A 19,359-nucleotide genomic window follows, 5' to 3' on the forward strand; every position below is an offset into this window, starting at 1 on the left:
CCCTTTGAGTATTCTCCCTACAACATTTCACAGAGGGGGCCTTACACATTGGTGAGATCTTGGCTGAACCTTCCATAATAACTGACAGTCCCAGAAAACATATAGCTCCATCCACGTACTGCTGTAATTTTGTCAGGTGTGTAATCTCTCCATGGCTTGAGTATTTCTAGGTATTCCAGGTTGCAATTCAAGAGATTGCATTTCCTAGGATTTAATTTTAGCCTGTGTCTATCAGAATTCTCTGCAGTGACGACAGTCAACATTCAAGCTTCTATTGGTTCAGGTTGTGTGAGCCATTTGCCTCTAATATGACCACAAGGCCTTGAAACTTTTTTAGAGTCTGTACTTCCTTTTACTGGATAACCTTGTGCTGGGGTGGCAATTCCAGCTATTGCTAGTAGTTGGACTTGGTGATTCCCAGATCATCAACCTCACTGGACCTCCACTCAGTTCACAATAGTATACAGTTATCTCAATCAAAGCCCATGATCCCTTCTCCTGGTGAAATGTCTACCCAATATCTAAGATCACATTTAGCCATATGATCACAGGTCTGTGCTTGAGGAAAAATGTATTCATAACAAGGATGCCTTTCCGACCTAGCAATAGACTTGAGAGCTCAATGTCCATCCTGTGAACTCCTGTGACTTTGCTAGTGCCGGGAGAATTTATTGCTTCTTTTTGCCTGAACATGTATCTTAGTTGCAATGCAATATGCATAGGACACACTAGGAGAATATGATGATTAATTATGCAACACTTTTATATCTGTGTGCAAGTGAGTTTGTATACAAAGCACAATGGAACTTGGCATGGGAAGACACTGCAGCCACTGCATCACTTTGTATACAGATTGGGATTTAGTCACACACAGATATACAAGTCTTGCATATTGTCACACTCGCGGCGCTGTGGCTGCCGCGCTTACCACTCCGGGTGCGCTTGGTCTCCCGGCGGTCGTTGCCCCCGGTGGGCTCCTGGTCGTCGCGTCTTGCTGGCGCTGCCTCCGGCGGGTTCCCGGGGTGTGGGCACCGCCATTGCGCCCAGCATCCACGAGAGCATGGTGAGCGGCTGACGTCATCGGCCCCTTCCACCAATCAGGAGAGGGCGGGAAGTTCAAAGGCAGATGCCGTACAGAGCCCCGGGCCTGAGTATTGTCTTTCCAATGATCACCAGTGCTAGCAGCGTTCAGTGTGTTCTCAAGCTGAACGTCTCCTGTGTTCCAGCATTGCAGAGTATCTTTCAGTGGGACATTCCCTGTGCTACCAGCATTACAGAGTATCTTTCAGTGGGACATTCCCTGTGCTACCAGCGTTACTGAGTATCTCTCAGTGAGACATTCCCTGTGCTACCAGCGTTACAGTGTATCACTCAGTGGAACCTTCCCTGTGCTACCAGCATTACAGTGTATCACTCAGTGGGACATTCTCTGCGTTACCAGCGTTACAGTGTATCTCTCAGAGGGACACCTCCTGTGCTTCCAGTATTACAGGGTATCCCTAAGTGGAACGCCTCCCAAACTTCCAGAGTTACACTGAATCTCAAATCCTCATTTATTTCTTCAGCATCACTCACAAGTTCTTCATTCTTCTGTGTGCTTCAACATCGTTCTCAAATCTTCATTCATCTCTTCAGCATCGCTCACAAGTTCTTCATTCTTCTGTGTGCTTCAACATCGTTCTCAAATCTTCATTCATCTCTTCAGCATTGCTCACAAGTTCTTCATTCTTCTGTGTGCTTCAACATCGTTCTCAAATCTTCATTCATTTCTTCAACATCGCTCACAAGTTCTTCATTCTTCTGTGTACTTCAGCATCGCCCCCAAGCCTTGGCCACAACTAATTCTTTAGCATTTAAAGAAATAAATTGGAGAGAACACTTAGCTAGCGCTGTACTCGTTTTTCTTTCCTTTAGGTTCCCCTTCAATAATATTCTCACAGATTTGATCGCATGTAAGATAATGAAAAAGATTGTATATAGTGTGAAGTACTGTTTAATACAAAACACATATACACAAATACACATTTAGAATAGGATCAGATTTGACAAAATCCTCTAGGAGGTGTGTAAGATGGGTAATTACTACGATCAGTGGGGACTGTGCACAAACAGTTCCAACAGCGTTTGTGTCCCAAATATGGGTGCTCCGGATCAGCTCACACTTCACAGAGATGATAACTGCTGGATCTAGGCAACGACACTACACTTGTTCAGCGCCTCCACAGGAAAAAACAACGCGTTTCCTCCCCTAGCAGGGGACTTTTTCAAGGTGCAGTCAAGATACTGATCCTTTCTTGACTGCACCTTGAAGAAGTCCCCTGCTAGGGGAGGAAACGCGTTGTTTTTTCCTGTGGAGGCGCTGAACAAGTGGAGTGTCGTTGCCTAGATCCAGCAGTTATCTGTGTGAAGTGTGGGCTGATCCGGAGCACCCATATATGGGACACAAACGCTGTTGGGACTGTTTGTGCACAGTCCCCACTGATCGTGGTAATTACCCATCTTACACGCCTCCTAGAGGATTTTGTCAAATCTGATCCTATTCTAAATGTGTATTTGTGTATATGTGTTTTGTATTAAACAGTACTTCACTATATACAATCTTTTTCATTATCTTACATGCGATCAAATCTGTGAGAATATTATTGAAGGGGAACCTAAAGGAAAGAAAAACGAGTACAGCGCTAGCTAAGTGTTCTCTCCAATTTATTTCTTTATTTGCACTTTTGGTGAGGGGTGAAGGAGACCTCATAGGAGAGAATTTCTGGCTTTTAGCTGCTATTAATTGCGCACTGAAGTGTTTCTATTATTTAAAGTTTATTAATTCTTTAGCATTACACGTCGGTTACAACGGCTAAGTTCTGCATGAGGAAAACCTACATCCGGCCATCCCTGCTCCGGCCCAGCTGTGGTTCCTCTTCCCGATCATCGGAAGAACCCCCGAGTTCTCAACACTCCCAACCCAGGTCAGTGACAGTATTCTCAGGCCACATGGACCCGGGGGATCGGAACCCAGAGTCAAGCGCCATCCAAAACTTGGCTTCCCGAGTTCAGAGTCAGGAGGCGGCACAGAGCCAGGTGATGCAGTATCTACAGGAATTATCCAGCCGGCTGGATCAAATTCAGGCTTCCCTGGCTTCAGTAGTTCCGGCTCCTGCTCCAGTACTCGCTCAAGTAGTCGTCTCCAGTAATGTTCAGTCCTCGTCTGGAACCAGGTCACGCCTTCAGCTTCCCACTCCCTCTCGCTATAATGGGAATCCAAAGAATTGGCGTGGTTTTCTCAACCAATGCGAGGTGCATTTTGAACTTATCTCACACAATTTCCCCACGGATCGGTCCAAAGTGGCATACATTATTTCCTTGCTTGAAGGTTCAGCGTTGGATTGGGTGTCTCTGTTGTGGGAACGATCTGACCCATTGATTTCCAGTTACACTAATTTCATTGCGTCATTCCGAAGGATTTTTGATGAGCCCGGCAGAATGACCGCTGCTTCCTCGGACCTGCTCCGAGTCCGTCAAGGCTCCCGTTCTGTGGGACAGTATGTGGTTCACTTCCAGACCATTGCCTCAGAACTACGCTGGAATAATGATGCTCTCAGAGACCCTTTCTGGAACGGGCTCTCTGACCGTCTGAAGGACGAGCTGGTCACTAGGGATCTGCCGGATCCTTTAGAAGAGTTGATCTCACTCTGTGTCAAGGTGGATCTTCACATGCAGGAACGAGGTGGAGAACGTAGTCGGTCGGATCGATCCAGATTCCATCTTCCCCTGCCTAAGCAAACATTTACCCCGAGTCCGGACGAACCCATGCAAATCAACCGATCCCGGCTGTCCCTGGAGGAACGACAGCGCCGTCGTGAGGGTAAACTCTGTCTCTACTGTGGAGCCGCAGATCACTTTATCAAGTTCTGCAAGTCCCGTCCAGGAAACGGGCAGGCCTAGTTTGTTCCGGAGGAGTCAAGTTAGGGGTTACATCTAAATCTTCTCCGACAGTGGATTGTTTACTCTCCGTGTCTCTGTTTTCTGAGTCTATAGCCAAACCTGTTAAGGCCCTGCTGGACTCTGGGGCTGCAGGGAATTTTGTTTCTCTTTCTTGTGTTCAGAGTCTGGGTTCACAGTTACAGTCTGTCAAACGACCTATAATGTTGACTGCCATCAATGGTACCAAAATATCTAATGGTCTTATTACAAGTCGCACAGAGCCAATCAAGCTGCAGGTCGGAGCTCTGCATCAAGAACATTTGGAGTTTCTAGTAATTCCGGAGATGCCTCACGATCTTGTTCTTGGTCTACCTTGGCTTAAAATTCACAACCCTCACGTTGACTGGAAATTGTCACAAATATTGTCCTGGAGTTCGTTTTGTCACTCTAGTTGTCTCACTCCTGTTTACCCGCTCCGTGCATCTTCCAAGTCGGATGAGGAGCTCATTCCGGAGGCCTACCGGGAGTTCACAGATGTATTCTCGGAACAGGCGGCCGATCAGTTACCACCCCATAGACCCTGGGACTGTCTCATTGAGCTTATCCCATGAAAAATGCCACCCCGGGACGCACATATCCCTTGTCATTACCCGAGACCCAAGCTATGTCGGACTATATCAAATCTAATCTACTGAAAGGATTCATTTGCCCCTCTACCTCCCCGGCTGGAGCAGGCTTCTTTTTCGTGAAGAAGAAGGACAGGGGGTTAAGACCATGTATTGATTATCGTGGCTTAAACGATATCACCGTTAAGAACAAATACCCTTTGCCGCTAATTTCTGAGCTATTTGATAGGGTTCGTGGAGCCCATGTCTTCACTAAGCTCGACTTAAGGGGAGCCTATAATCTGATACGTATCCGACAGGGGGACGAATGGAAGACGGCCTTCAATACCAGGGATGGGCATTACGAATATCTGGTAATGCCATTTGGCCTCAGCAATGCCCCTGCTGTTTTTCAGGGATTTGTAAATTAAATCTTCCGAGATATGTTATACCAAAGTGTAGTGGTGTACTTGGATGACATTCTGATATTTTCTAAGAATCTTGCAGAGCACAGAGTGCAGGTCAAAGAAGTACTTCTTCGATTATGAAGGAATCGTCTCTATGGCAAGATTTCCAAATATATATTTGAGGTCCCTTCGATTCCGTTCCTCGGTTATGTCATCTCGGGTATGGAGCTTCGCATGGTTCCGGAAAAACTCACTGCCATTCGGGACTGGACTCAGCCTCTCTCCTTGAAAACAGTACAAAGATTCCTGGGCTTTGCAAATTACTACCGGAAATTCATTAAGGGATTTTCTACCATCGTTGCACCCATTACTGCCCTAACCAAAAAGGGGTCTGACCCAAGTCTCTGGTCTTCCGAAGCTGTAGAAGCGTTTGCCCGGTTGAAATCAGCCTTTATGTCTGCTCCGGTACTCCAACAACCGAATTTCTCAAAACCATTCTTCTTGGAAGTCGATGCTTCCTCAGTAGGCATTGGTGCCGTCCTTTCACAGTACTCTTCTGATGGGAAGTTACATCCATGTGGTTTCCATTCTCGTAAGTTCTCTCTTGCTGAATGAAACAACACCATTGGAGATCAGGAACTTTTAGCAATAAAATCTGCCCTAGAAGAATGGAGGTACTTATTGGAAGGTGCTAAACACCTAGTTACTATTTACACCGATCACAAGAACTTGTTGTATATCAAGACGGCCCAGTGCTTGAATCCCCGTCAAGCGAGATGGGCGCTCTTCTTCACTCGGTTCTCGTTCGTTATTAAGTACCGGGCCGGGACTCTTAACGCTAAGGCTGATGCTCTGTCTCATTCTTTAACGGCCTCAGATGAGGAGAATTCCTTTGAAAAGAGTTTAATTCTCAGTCCAGTCTCTATTTCAGCAGCTCCCACCTCTCTGGGTCCTCCTCCTGGGAGAATGTCTGTACCAGTTGAATTTCGACCAAAGTTACTGCAGTGGGCTCATATCTCCAAGTTTTCCGGTCATCCTGGAGTTCAAAAAATGTGTGAATTTCATATTGGTGGGACATCATGAAGAAGGATATACAAGATTATGTCAATTCATGTCCTCAATGTGCTCAGCACAAAACTCTTCGTCTGCCTCCTGCGGGGTTGCTTCATCCACTGTCCATTCCTAAGAAACCCTGGACCCATATTTCTATGGACTTTATTACCGAATTAACCCTCTCCAAGGGTTACAATACCATATGGGTGATTATTGACCGCTTTTCAAAAATGGCACATTTTGTTCTGTTTACCGGTTTACCAACGGCTCCCAAGTTGGCTTTACTATTTATTCGTGAACACTTCCGCCTGCACGGGTTACCTCGGGAGATAGTCTCTGATCGAGGGGTACAGTTCACTGCAAGATTTTGGAGGGCTCTCTGCTCAGCCTTACAAATAAAACTCAAGTTCTCATCTGCTTACCATCCACAAACCAATGGGCAAACTGAACATGTCAATCAAGATTTAGAGACTTTTCTCCGCGTTTATCTCTCTCCTTCACAGGATGATTGGGTGGAAATGTTACCCTGGGCTGAGTTTGCCCATAATCATCTGTACCACACTTCCACTGGTGAGTCCCAATTCTTCATTAATTACGGATTCTATCCAAGAGTCCCAGAATTACCAATTTTTCCTTCGGAGGATGTTCCTGCTGCAGCTTCCACTCTCCGGCACTTCAGTCAAATCTGGAGAAGGGTTCATGCTAATCTCAAGAAAATCTCTGGCCGCTACAAATTCTTTGCGGATAGAAAACCGCGAGCAGCTCCTCAATACAAAGTTGGTGACAGGGTATGGCTCTCTACCCGCAATCTTCATTTAAGTGTACCTGCTATGAAGTTTGCTCCGAGGTTCATCGGTCTTTACCCCGTTTTGCAAGTCCTGAACCCTGTTGTCTGCAAATTGGGATTGCCTTCCCACTTTTGGGTACCAAATTCTTTCCATGTTTCTCTCCTTCATCCTCTCATTTTAAATCGGTTTCATTCGGAGTCTCCTAGCCCAACCTCGGTAGAAACTGAAGCTGGAACAGAATTTGAAATCAAAACTATTCTTGACTCTTGTTATCTTCACAATAATTTACAGTATCTGGTAGAATGGAAAGGTTATGGTCCTGAGGAGAGGAGCTGGGTCAAAGCTTCTGAAGTCACTGCTCCCCGACTAGTTCGGATCTTTCATTCTAAGCATCCAACGAAACCAGGAAAGTGTCCAGGGTCCACTCCTAGAGGAGGGGGTACTGTCACACTTGCGGCGCTGCGGCTGCCGCGCTTACCGCTCCGGGTGTGCTGGGTCTCCCGGCGGTTGTCGCCCCCGGTGGGCTCCGGGTCGTCGCTTTTTGCTGGCGCTGCCTCCGGCGGGTTCCCGGGGTGTGGGCGCCACCATTGTGCCCGGCATCCACGAAAGCGTGGTGAGCGGGTGACGTCATCGGCTCCTTCCACCAATCAGGAGAGGGCGGGAAGTTCAAAGGCAGATGCCGTACAGAGCCCCGGCGCCTGAGTATCGTCTTTCCAATGATCACCAGTGCTAGCAGTGTTCAGCGTGTTCTCAAGCTGAACGTCTTCTGTGTTCCAGCGTTGCAGAGAATCTTTCAGTGGGACATTCCCTGTGCTACCAGTGTTACAGAGTATCTTTCAGTGGTACATTCCCTGTGCTACCAGCGTTACTGAGTATCTCTCAGTGGGACCTTCCCTGTGCTACCAGCGTTACAGTGTATCACTCAGTGGAACCTTCCCTATGCTACCATCGTTACAGTGTATCAGTCAGTGGGACATTCTCTGCGTTACCTGCGTTACAGTGTATCTCTCAGAGGGACACCTCCTGTGCTTCCAGTATTACAGGGTATCCCTAAGAGGAACGCCTCCCAAACTTCCAGAGTTACACTGAATCTCAAATCCTCATTTATTTCTTCAGCATCACTCACAAGTTCTTCATTCTTCTGTGTGCTTCAACAACATTCTCAAATCTTCATTCATCTCTTCAGCATCGCTCACAAGTTCTTCATTCTTCTGTGTGCTTCAACATCATTCTCCAATCTTCATTCATCTCTTCAGCATCGCTCACAAGTTCTTCATTCTTCTGTGTGCTTCAACATCGTTCTCAAATCTTCATTCATTTCTTCAACATCGCTCACAAGTTCTTCATTCTTCTGTGTACTTCAGCATCGCCCCCAAGCCTTGGCCACAACTAATTCTTTAGCATTACACGTCGGTTACAACGGTTAAGTTCTGCATGAGGAATACCTACATCTGGCCATCCCTGCTCCGGCCCAGCTGTGGTTCCTCTTCCCGATCATCGGAAGAACCCCCGAGTTCTCAACACTCCCAACCCAGGTCAGTGACACATATCAAATTAATCAGCTTGTACTCCTTGTGCGTCCTAGCCACCTCTCGATTATGGTTTGCAAATTCTTACATAGTACATAGTTACATAGTTAGTGAGGTTGAAAAGAGGCAAAATCCCCATCGGGTTCAACCTGTATTCTGTGTTAAGATGTTCATATTATAATGCACCTGCTGAAGTAGTGGTTTAGTATCAATTGACAACTATGATTGTTACCACTCCCAGATTTTAATGTCACTATGTTAAAAGCTTTTTTCACTTAAAAATGTATCCAGTCCGTTCTTAAATGCATTTACAGAGTCTGCCGTTATTACCTTCTCTGGCAGGGAGATCCAAATCTTAATTGCCCTTACCGTGAAGAACCCTTTTCTACGTTGTCTACAGAATTTTCTCTCCTCTAGCCTCAGCGAGTGCCCACATATACTAATCAGAGTTCTTTTAATAAAAAAATCCCCTGCTAATTCCTTGTAATGCCCCTTTACATATTTGAAGATATTAATAATGTCTCATCTTAGATGCCACTTTTTTAGTGTATACATATTTAACCTAGTAAGCCTTTCCTCGTACTCCAGTGTCTCTAACCCTTTAATCAATTTCGTAGCTCACCTTTGAACTCTTTCGAGCTCCCCAATATCTTTTTTATAATATGGTGCCCAAAACTGGACACAATATTCAAGATGTGGACGTACCACTGATTTGTACAGTGGCAGGATTACATCCTCATCCCTTATTTCAATGCCCCGTTTTATGCACGCAAGCACTTTACTTGCCTTTTTTGCTGCATTTTGACATTGTGTACTGTTATTAAGCCTATTATCTATGAGCACTCCCAAATCTTTTTTCCACCACAGTTACCCCTATATATTCCTCATTAAGAGTTTAGGCTGCATGTGTGTTTTTTGTCCCAAAATGCATAACTTTGCATTTTTCTATATTGAATCTTATTCCCCATTTAGACGCCCATGTTTCAAGTTTAAATAAGTCATTCTGTAGAGACTCCACATTGCTTTCTGACTTAATTACCTTGCAGAGTTTAGTATCAACTGCAAAGATTGACACTGTGCTTTCCAGGCCTATTCCTAGATCATTGATAAATATATTGAATAGTAGCGGCCAAGTATGGATCCTTGTGGTATTCCACTGACTACTGGTGTCCAGCTGGAGAACATTCTGTTGACCACTACTCATTGTACTCTGTTATCCAGCCAATTACCTATCCATGTACAAATAGTATATCCTAGGCCAAGTTCCCTTAATTTGATGATCAGTCTCCTGTGAAGCACTGTATCGAAGGCTTTTGCAAGATTTAAATACACCACATCCACTGATTTACCCTGGTCAAGATTCTCACTCACTTCCTCGAAGTAGCTAATTAAGTTACTTTGACATGATCTGCCACTTACAAACCCATGCTGACTTTTGCTAATAATCTTATTAACCTGCAGATAATCCTCTATGCTATCCCTCAAAATAAACATCCAATATTTTACCCACTATAGAGGTTAAACTAACCGGTCTAATGTTACCAGGATTATTTTTAGTTCCCTTTTTAAATAAAGTCACTACCTCAGCTTAGCAACAATCCTTTGATACCATGTCTGATGTAATTGAACTTTGGAAAATCAAGTATATTGGTTTTGCTAGCTGCGACCTAAGCTCTATAATAACTCTCAGATGAAAACCATCTGGGCCTGGTGATTTATTAATCTTTTTTTTGTTGCTTAGTCTCTCCAGGACTACTTACACAATTGGGTATGCTGTGAGGGGCTGTTTAATGCAGCTGCAGCAATAATGTATAAGGTTACATCTGTATGTAGGCTGAATTATATGGAAGTCATAACTTTTTTTCATATTGTATGGAGGTCACTGATGTTCTCTGTATTGTATTGCAGTTACTGATGCGCTTGATACTCTATAGCAGTCACTGATGCTCTCTGTATTGTATGGAAGTTATTGATGCTCTCTGTACTATATGATGGTTACTGATGAACTCTATATTATATGGCACCCACTAATGCTCTCTGTATTATATGACGGTCACAAATACCCTTGTATTGTATGGTGGTCACTGATGCTTTCTATATTGAATGGCAGTTACTGATGTTCTATGCATTAAATATCAGCCTCTGATACCCCCTGTGTTATACAGCAATCACTGTGATATTCTATGCATTATATGGCAATCACTGCAATGCTCTCTGCATTATATGGTGGTCTCTGTAATGCTCTCTGCTTTATGCAGTGGTTACCGTGATGCTCTCATCGTTAAACAATGGTTACTGTGATGCTTTCTGCATTATAAGGTGATCACTGTGATGTACTTTGCATTATATAGCAGTCACAATGATGTTCTTTCTTTTATATTGTGGACACTGTGATGTTCACTGCACTATATGGTGGTCCTGCAATGCTCTGTGTATTGTATGGTGGTTACTGTAGTGCTCTGTGGTGGGCCAGGAAGTATAGTACATGCAGCAATAAATACTTTTAAGTTTTGAGACAGTGGAGTCTGCATGCTCCTTTTAAAAGGGAAGACACCCATAATCACATGCAGCAGTCACTGGCATCTTAATGTAACAGGGCTAAAAATTAGTTTTGCCCTCACCTTTTAACATACAGTTTCCGTCTTTGCAATATTGACTTCAGTATTCAAGCAAACCAATGTTAACTACTACACTGAGTGTACAAATTATGACCACCGGGTTAGCGCTTGTACAGCTTGAATTCTTCTCGGCATGGATTCTAACTGTCATTATGTTTAGTGGGAGAAAGTAGCTCAAATGCAATGAACTGATGGTGGCGGATCCAGCAGGATTCATGCTATCGTGCTGTTGTTTCCATATCTTCATCCTACTATCTGCATGACGTAATTGAAAACTTGATTCGTCAGACCATATGACCCATTTCCAATCATTACCTACAGATGGAGCCTTCCTCATCATTGCTGTTTCTCCGCCTAAATGGAGGATTAGTCACACCTAAGCGATAGCTCAGGTTGTTCACGGACAGACGCGTTGAGGCATGACTACAAACTCAGCATGCAATACATATCTTCACCACTGGGTGGCTAATGCTCCACTAATCCAGTACTGTAGAGCGAATAGTGGCGGATTGATCTCAAGCTCTGGCAAATGGTCAGTGACGACTGTAATGTTGCTGTATACTGTACACACAGACCAATGGTCAGACGGAGAGTCAATTAAAAAATAATAATCAATCAATAAAATGAGTGTATACAGACACAAGTGAACATGTTAAAGCAATGGTCCATTGACATTAGGGTTATGTGAGCATCCAAGACCCTAGACTAATCAATAAATAAAAATATTGTATACAGACACAAACGAAAATGTATAAGCAATGGTCCATTGTCATTAGGTATACAGTACTGTGTGTGCGCGTCCAAGTCTTGTAGCTAATACAGCAAAACCCATGTGAAGGGATCACTGCTTACATTTACACATGAGCTTGTGTCTCTCTCACCAGGCATCGTGGCCAAGCGGTGAAGTGTCCCGCACCCCATGCTCAGAGTACTGATACAAATCAGTTCCCAAAATGCGAATGCCTTTGTTTTGTTTTTTCTTCTTTATTATTATTATTATTATTATTTATAACATTCATATATTTAGAACCTTACATTCAATTGAATTATGCACACAGGAAAAGGCCTGTTTCCATAACTAACTGTTGGGGCATCTGACACATAAATCGGTAGCACAGTACTGTATTGTTTAATATACATTCACCCTTGCCCTCTCTAGTCCTTTCCCCCAACCAAAGCGACTGTAGTATCAGCCCTTCATTTACATACTGTGTTGGCATTTTATTGACTGTAAGCTGGCCTCTTTGTCAGAAAATATCAGTCTCTCAGGGGAGGAGGAAGGGTGAGGGGGGAGGTGGGGGCTAACCAGCGGGGTTCAGAGACGCTGTCGAAAATATTCATTCTCTGTCGGGACCCAAAAAAATAAACCAATAAATCATTAAGTAAAAATAGTGTATACATATGCAAACGAATGTGTTAAAGCAATAGTCCATTGACGTTAGATTTATGTGAGCTATTAAATTAAAATGGGCTTAAAGCTTAATATCTCCGGTTCTAGGGGTCCAAATGGCTCAGAACTGGGTTCGTATGGAAGGGGAGACAATTAGCTACCAGAGGATACTGACCCCACGTTTCTGTGGCCCTAACAAGGCAAACAGCAAGCATTAGGGCCCATAGTGGGTCTGAATTAATGGGCCTATTATAGTCTATGGTAAAATGGGTCCAATTTTCACCCTGGTATCTCTGGTTCTGTGTATCCCAGAGACTCAAGACCAAAACCATACAAGAGAGGAGACTCTTGGCTTTCAGGGCAGACTGGCCCCTAGTTTATGTGACACTGCAAAGGTAAATGGCAAGCAACCATGTGTCTGGTCCCCTCCAATTGTCCGCCCAGCTTGCACTAGGTGCAATGTTTCTGGCTAGATAGAAAATACTTTACAGAGACACTAAGCATGGTGTTTTGGCATCCAGGATCTTAGGAAAAAGCTTTTATCTTTTTTCCATTATACTTATAAAGATAACACTTGCCGCTGTAGCCTTTAGAGCAGAGTACGTTACAAGCTGTTCATGATGCTTAGTACTCAAATAGAAAATACTGTACAGAGACGCTAAGCACGGTGTTTAAGTCCATTAAGTCCTAATGGAATTAATGGAGCGATTGCCGTCTGTTAATAGTCACAGCTCGGCGAGCCATCCAGCAAGCCATTTTGCAGCATGCTGCATTGCAGCAAAGATGAGCATGGCTACATTGCCTTGTTCTCATAATACATTGGCCACTGTCTGTATACTATATACTGGGGGGGGGGGGGGGGGTAGTGAGCCAAGTCTTTTCCTCAAGTTATGGAAAACCTAACTTCACCCCTGCTTGAACTCATTTTCAGTAGCCATAAACAGGCAATAAGGCGAAAGAAGTTGCAAAGTAATCCTACTCAGGTCACTCAGGATGAGTGGCCTTCCCCACAATCTGTACTGACTGGCTGAGTAAGCCCATCCAGTCACAGCATCAAAAACTAAGAATAGCTCACCTTTTGCAAATCATTTTGGTCCGGTTGCAGTTGCAAAATGTGATCAACTTTGTCTTTCCATGCAAGTGACAGTAGCAGATGTGACGATGAGCACAAAAGATCCTACAATAAATGACCCAATTGTGTACATGTGCCATACACAATGCATATGCATTATTAAATGAACGGAGATTTAAGAAAGTAAATACCCAAACAGAACAAGATGCTAATATAATAAATGTAAAAAAAACCCACAAATATACATAGTATCATACTTACTTTATTTTGTAAAATTAGTATTCAATACAATGACATTTTGCTTTCAAACCACAGTCGCAGCACTTTAACTTAATTTGCATTAATGGGTGTGACTTTTACACACTTGACGAATCAGGGTTTCATTAGCAGCAAGCCCCGTCCATCCAAAAAGGCCATATACTGTATGCAACTTTTTTTGCAGTACATCTTGGTCGCAATTCATGTCAATATATGGCCATGCTTACACTTCCCCTACAACCACATGACCTGGCCCCTTTGTTGTCGGAAGTTGCAAATAAGTTGCCAAAAAAGCTGAAATTCTGAATAAGGCCCAAATGTTTATGCCCCGAAAATTTCAGACTTCCATTGCAAGTAATAAACTGATAATGAATTAATTGATTAAAGTTGCATATAGCAATATAACGGAAGCAGTACATTTAAGCACATTTTTTTCTAACATTAGAGTCCAAATTTTCTGTTCCAAAAAAGTAGATTCCCAACTCATGGATAGTTTTATTCCGGATTTCCTAATGGAGATGTTTTATTTATAACAAATAAATTAAATATAAAAACAATATGGACATGAATAATTTATACAATATGTGTTTTCTACAGAAATAAAAGTGGCAGACAAAATGTTTTATTGCTAAGCATCTAAATCTGCTTTATATAAATGAATGTATGTATAGTCTTCCAGAATTTATTTATAGAATATTAACAGAATTGAATAATGCACAATATACTGTACAGCAATCATGAAAATTGGTTTCCAATCAACATTTTCTGCTCATTATAATCTGCTGATCTTTAGGGAATGATTATTTGTATGTGCTAATGATCAGTGTTATTATTGTCTCTACCAAGCACAAAACAACATCAGTTACACCAGCAACAAATCCATTAAAATGCAATATATACTGTACATTTTTTTGGCATGTTGCATTTATAAACTGTAATGAGTGTTCTCACCTAGGCCAAGAAATGAGAGTATTGCTTTATGGGAAGCATTAATGGAAATACTCAAATGCTGGTACAGAAGGCATAAAGGAATTTCATTTAGATTTGTAAAATATTTTAAGTATGAAAATTCTACATATTACGCACAGGTCTATTGAAGAATAAAATAATTTGTGGAAGATAAACAGGGAAGAGAAAAGTGCAATTTACAGGGGGGCACAAAACGACCTTATGGCTGGATGGGTAGTTGAATTAAATAATTCAGACCTGATAGAAGATGTGCGAAAAAATATACATCTACAATCATTTTGTCTGACATGCCCCAGTAAAGCAGTCATGTCCGGACCATGCCCCTTAAATGGAGTGTCGACCCACACAAAATGCGGCGTCGCCCCCCCATTAGCGCCCTCCTCCAGGTGTTAAACTGCATTCTGAAGAGAACGCAGTTTAGGACCTTGCACATGCGTGTACCGGCATACACGCATGCACACATGTGAAAAAAATAGCTTTCTAGCAATTTTTGCACACTCGCGACAGGGTCTGAATTAGGACCACTATCCCTTACACCAGTGCACCTTATTCTCTTGGATCCTTATCCCCACCAGTGACTCTGACCTGTCTGTTCACCCACTCGGTGTGCACAGACTCATTGATTGCTAATTTCAATACTAAACCTCCCCATTTCCGCAAATTACCCTACAGTATTAGCCATAATTAGTCGCTCTCACCCTATGCCCCCCTATCATGTTACCTTGCCTTTATTGTATTGTTGTATTATAGTTATTCTATATATATATATATATTTTTTTTTTTTTTGTTTATGGCTGTACAGCACTGTGACAGCCTTGTGGTATCCTAAAAAATAAAGATAACAATAATTTAATTGAATACTTTTGTTATAAATCAAAATGAATATTTTTGAAAAATAAAGTTACTAGTAATGCTTTAAGCAGTAAACAAATTCCATATTAAAAGTTTTTTTAACACAATTAAGAAGCTACACCATTCAGTACTTTTTCAAAGAACACCTTGCAGGATGTAACTCGCTATGGCCTTGGTTATAGCCAGTCAGGAGATATGGCTATATCATGTACCATGTGGTAAAATCATGCTAAAAAAATTAGTCCTTCCACAGAAGGCTTCCGTTCTCCCAGAGCTCACCCTAGGACACCTGCATTATGGTTTGACAGGTGTGCCGCCCCAGTCAAACTCCCCACCTGCCACCATTGCCAGAGTGGGATTTTATTATTTTTATATTGCTGAGTTATATATCAATATTCTATTTTAAAAATATATCATTTTCATAAAAGCCTTAGTATGACATCCCCCGTGTCAAGTGAGGGCATGTGTGGTATTTCGCATACTCAGAAGTAATCCCGATTATAAATTTTTGAGAACAGATCAGCACCATACTTTGCTATGGGGCCTGGACTTACAACCTGCCACCTAGAGGCCAGATTTTCTCCTCTCTGCTGCAATGCTGGCTACAAATAGGAGATCCTATTGATCATAGATGCAATGTGAATGCTACTAGAGGCTTGTAGAAGCAGGGGATTGGGCAAAGAGGATAGTGTCTTTTTGGCTCAGGTCACAGTATCCTGTACCAGAGCTCTCCAACCTCTCAACACCTCTTGCCCATACTCCATATGGCACCTAGTGGCAAATGTTTCCATTCTCTCTGGGAGTTCCACCACTGGGTCTTTGCAATGGTCTGTTCCACCCCTACTCAGAGAGATATCCCGTGGTGGAAGAGATTATTCTAATTTTTAAATGCCTATATATACATTTGTAGTATTGGAAATTGTGGAAAATCTGCAGTGCAGTACGTACTGCACCCCAAGTTATGAGACTCACTTACAGTATATAAAATAATCTGTTTCTTTCTAATGTCATCATCTATCTTAGAAGACATATTCTGTGGGTTTTTTTTTTTTAAATCTAGTTCTAGGTGAATAGCTAGTTGTATTAGATACTTACCTTGTATTTATTTTACAAATAAATTTAAGTTAATGCACTGGAATCCGCAGATGTATTCATTACAGTACTCAGCAAGCCGACCAGAAAAAGACATTAAACACTTTTTGTGAGGCAACAAAACTGCTTTTGTAGAAATTCAGGGTCATTTGAGCAATCTACTGAAATATATTAGGACAAATTAAATTTAATGAAGGAGGGAGTGATTTGACCTGACTTTTTTATCTTTGTATCCTTGTGCAGATGGGAACCGTACTGTAAAAATTGATACGGGAGAACAAAACCAATTGGACAGTTTTATATACATTAGACATGAACACAATTAGGCCACAACACTGAGCAATATGAATATCTTTGCTCTGCGCCAATCCACCGTCACTTCATTTAAAATGTCTTTATTTTATTTAAGTTGCTCACAAAATGCTGCTGGGGCTATTTACAGTATCATTACCATTTATCATTACCATGTCCCCAGTAGGCTTTTGGGGGGTTTTGTTTCACCATTAAAATAATCAAAAGAATTTAATAAAAAATATTGCCTTGGCACCTAATCTTTTCCAACGATAAAAATTTTTAGTATTCAGATTTGAACTTCAGTTTCATAAATGAAGTAAACAAATAAAAAATACACTATGGAGACAAAAGTGATTGGACACCCCCATTCCCCCCGTGTAAGTGAAATGATGTGCTCCTGCAGCAGATACGTGTTCATGAAAGTATAAACCGGGTAGCGGGGAACTGATTAGATCATTTGCTAATGAAATGGCTTGCCGGTAAGAGCTAACAAAGATTTTAAAAAGGGGATAATTGTAGGCTGTGTGGTGTCATGTTTTCAGTATGCTGCTGAAATTTTGGTAACCCAGATGGCCTGGTCCTCTCAGAGTCCAGATCTTAACCCCAATTGAGAACCTCTAGGATGAATCTGGAGAAACAGGTAGTTTCTAGACCGACTTGACCTTCTTCAGTGTCACAGTTGGTCACTGTACTTAAGATGGAATGGCAAAATATACCACCTTCTGTCCAGGAACTTGTGGACAGTCTGCCAAGAAGGGTATCTGCAGTAATCACTGCACGTGGTGGACCTACAAGGTAATGACCTCATTAAAATCTCATTGACCTATTTGCTGTCAGTGTCCAGTCATTTTTGTCTACATAGTGTAGTTTTGATCTATTTAAATAATAATAATACACATTTAAGGCTACAATAGGCTTTATTCAGTTTTTAATGCCTCTGTTGTGCATGCTGAGATTGTGTTAACAAAACTATGGTACAAGCATTCCACTTTGCCTGTTATGCTTTCCTATATAAAGGAATCTTGCAGTCTTTCATGTACAGTACTAACACTGGTAAAACCACCTACTGTATATTCCCTACCAATACTTCTCCTTTGCTAAATAGCGGCCTGAGCCTACAGATGTGTCCTCATTCCTCTCAAACAATGTTTCTTGGCACGACCGGTCCTGTGAGACTCTGCTAGTGTTAGGCATCTTTTTGGCCAAAAATACACCATGTGTGACAATGGGGTCTATGTACTAAGTCTTGGAGAGAGATAAAGTGGACAGAGATAAAGTACAAGCCAACCAGCTCCTAACTGCCATGTTTCAAACACAGCCTGGAACATGGCAGTTAGGAGCTGGTACATTACCTCAGTCCACTTTCGCTCTCTCCAAGGCTTAGTACAGCTACCCCTGAGTCTCTGAATCAGCATACAAAGTGCTGCAATGCAGCAGCCATTACTTGTTTCCATGCCAAGTTCCAGCCCCTGTGCAGTGCGTGCACTCGGAGGAGCCTCACTGCACATGCACACACAGTGAGATGAGACAACATCTCACTTATGCAAATGCCTCTGTCTGATTGACAGGCAGGGGCATTCGCGGGGTGGGTGGGGGGCATCAATGCAGTGTTTTGTGGACATCAATGCCTCATTTGGGGGCATGGTCCAGACAACAGAGAACAGACAGAGAACAGACAACAGACAACAGTCTGGACTGAATGTGGGGCGGGCCACAGCGGCTGCATGATGTCACAAGCAGCCGCTGTGACCCAAAACATAGCAGCCTGGCGACTGCGTTCGCAGCTAGGCTGCGGAGGCACAGGGCTACCCTTAAGATTTGAGCGCACCGCTGTTTAGCGATGTGCTTGCATTTTAGTGAGGGGGAAAGACCCGTCATGCGGGGCGGCCTTGCCCTGTGCTGGGTGGCTCCCTACATGCTAGAAGTTGTAGTTTTGGGATTTTTCACAAAACTACAACTCAAGCTGAATTAGGCCCTAAGTCTTGGAGAGAGATAAAGTGGTTGGAGATAAAGTACCAACCAACCAGCTCCTGTCATTTTTCAAACACAACCTGCAACATGGCAGGAGCTGATTGGCTGGTACTTTATCACTCGCCAAGGCTTAGTACAGTACATAGACCCCTCAGTCACACATATATATATATGAGTCACATATATGAATTAGCAGAGTCTCCTGGTGCGTCTGAGTCACATTGCGTTTTTGACTAACATGCATTTTCGGGGAAAAAAGATGCCTGACACAGATCGAATTGCACAGGACCTGTCAGCTCACTCCCGCCAGGCATCTCACGCTGCGTGGCATATGGAGGCTAAATGTATGATGAAACATCTGTATATGCAAATATTAGCACATATTTTATGTGCAATTTTACTAAATATGAGCAAAACATCTGCCTACAGAGAAAATGGAGTTCACGTTGTAAGTCTGAAATGTATCCATGTATGCATTATCTAGTAATACTCCACGCTGAAACCTGAGAACAGTGATTTACTCCCCATCTGTGAAGTTGTTTA

Source organism: Pseudophryne corroboree, chromosome 4, assembly GCF_028390025.1.
Source record: "Pseudophryne corroboree isolate aPseCor3 chromosome 4, aPseCor3.hap2, whole genome shotgun sequence".
NCBI classification, from domain to species: domain Eukaryota; kingdom Metazoa; phylum Chordata; class Amphibia; order Anura; family Myobatrachidae; genus Pseudophryne; species Pseudophryne corroboree.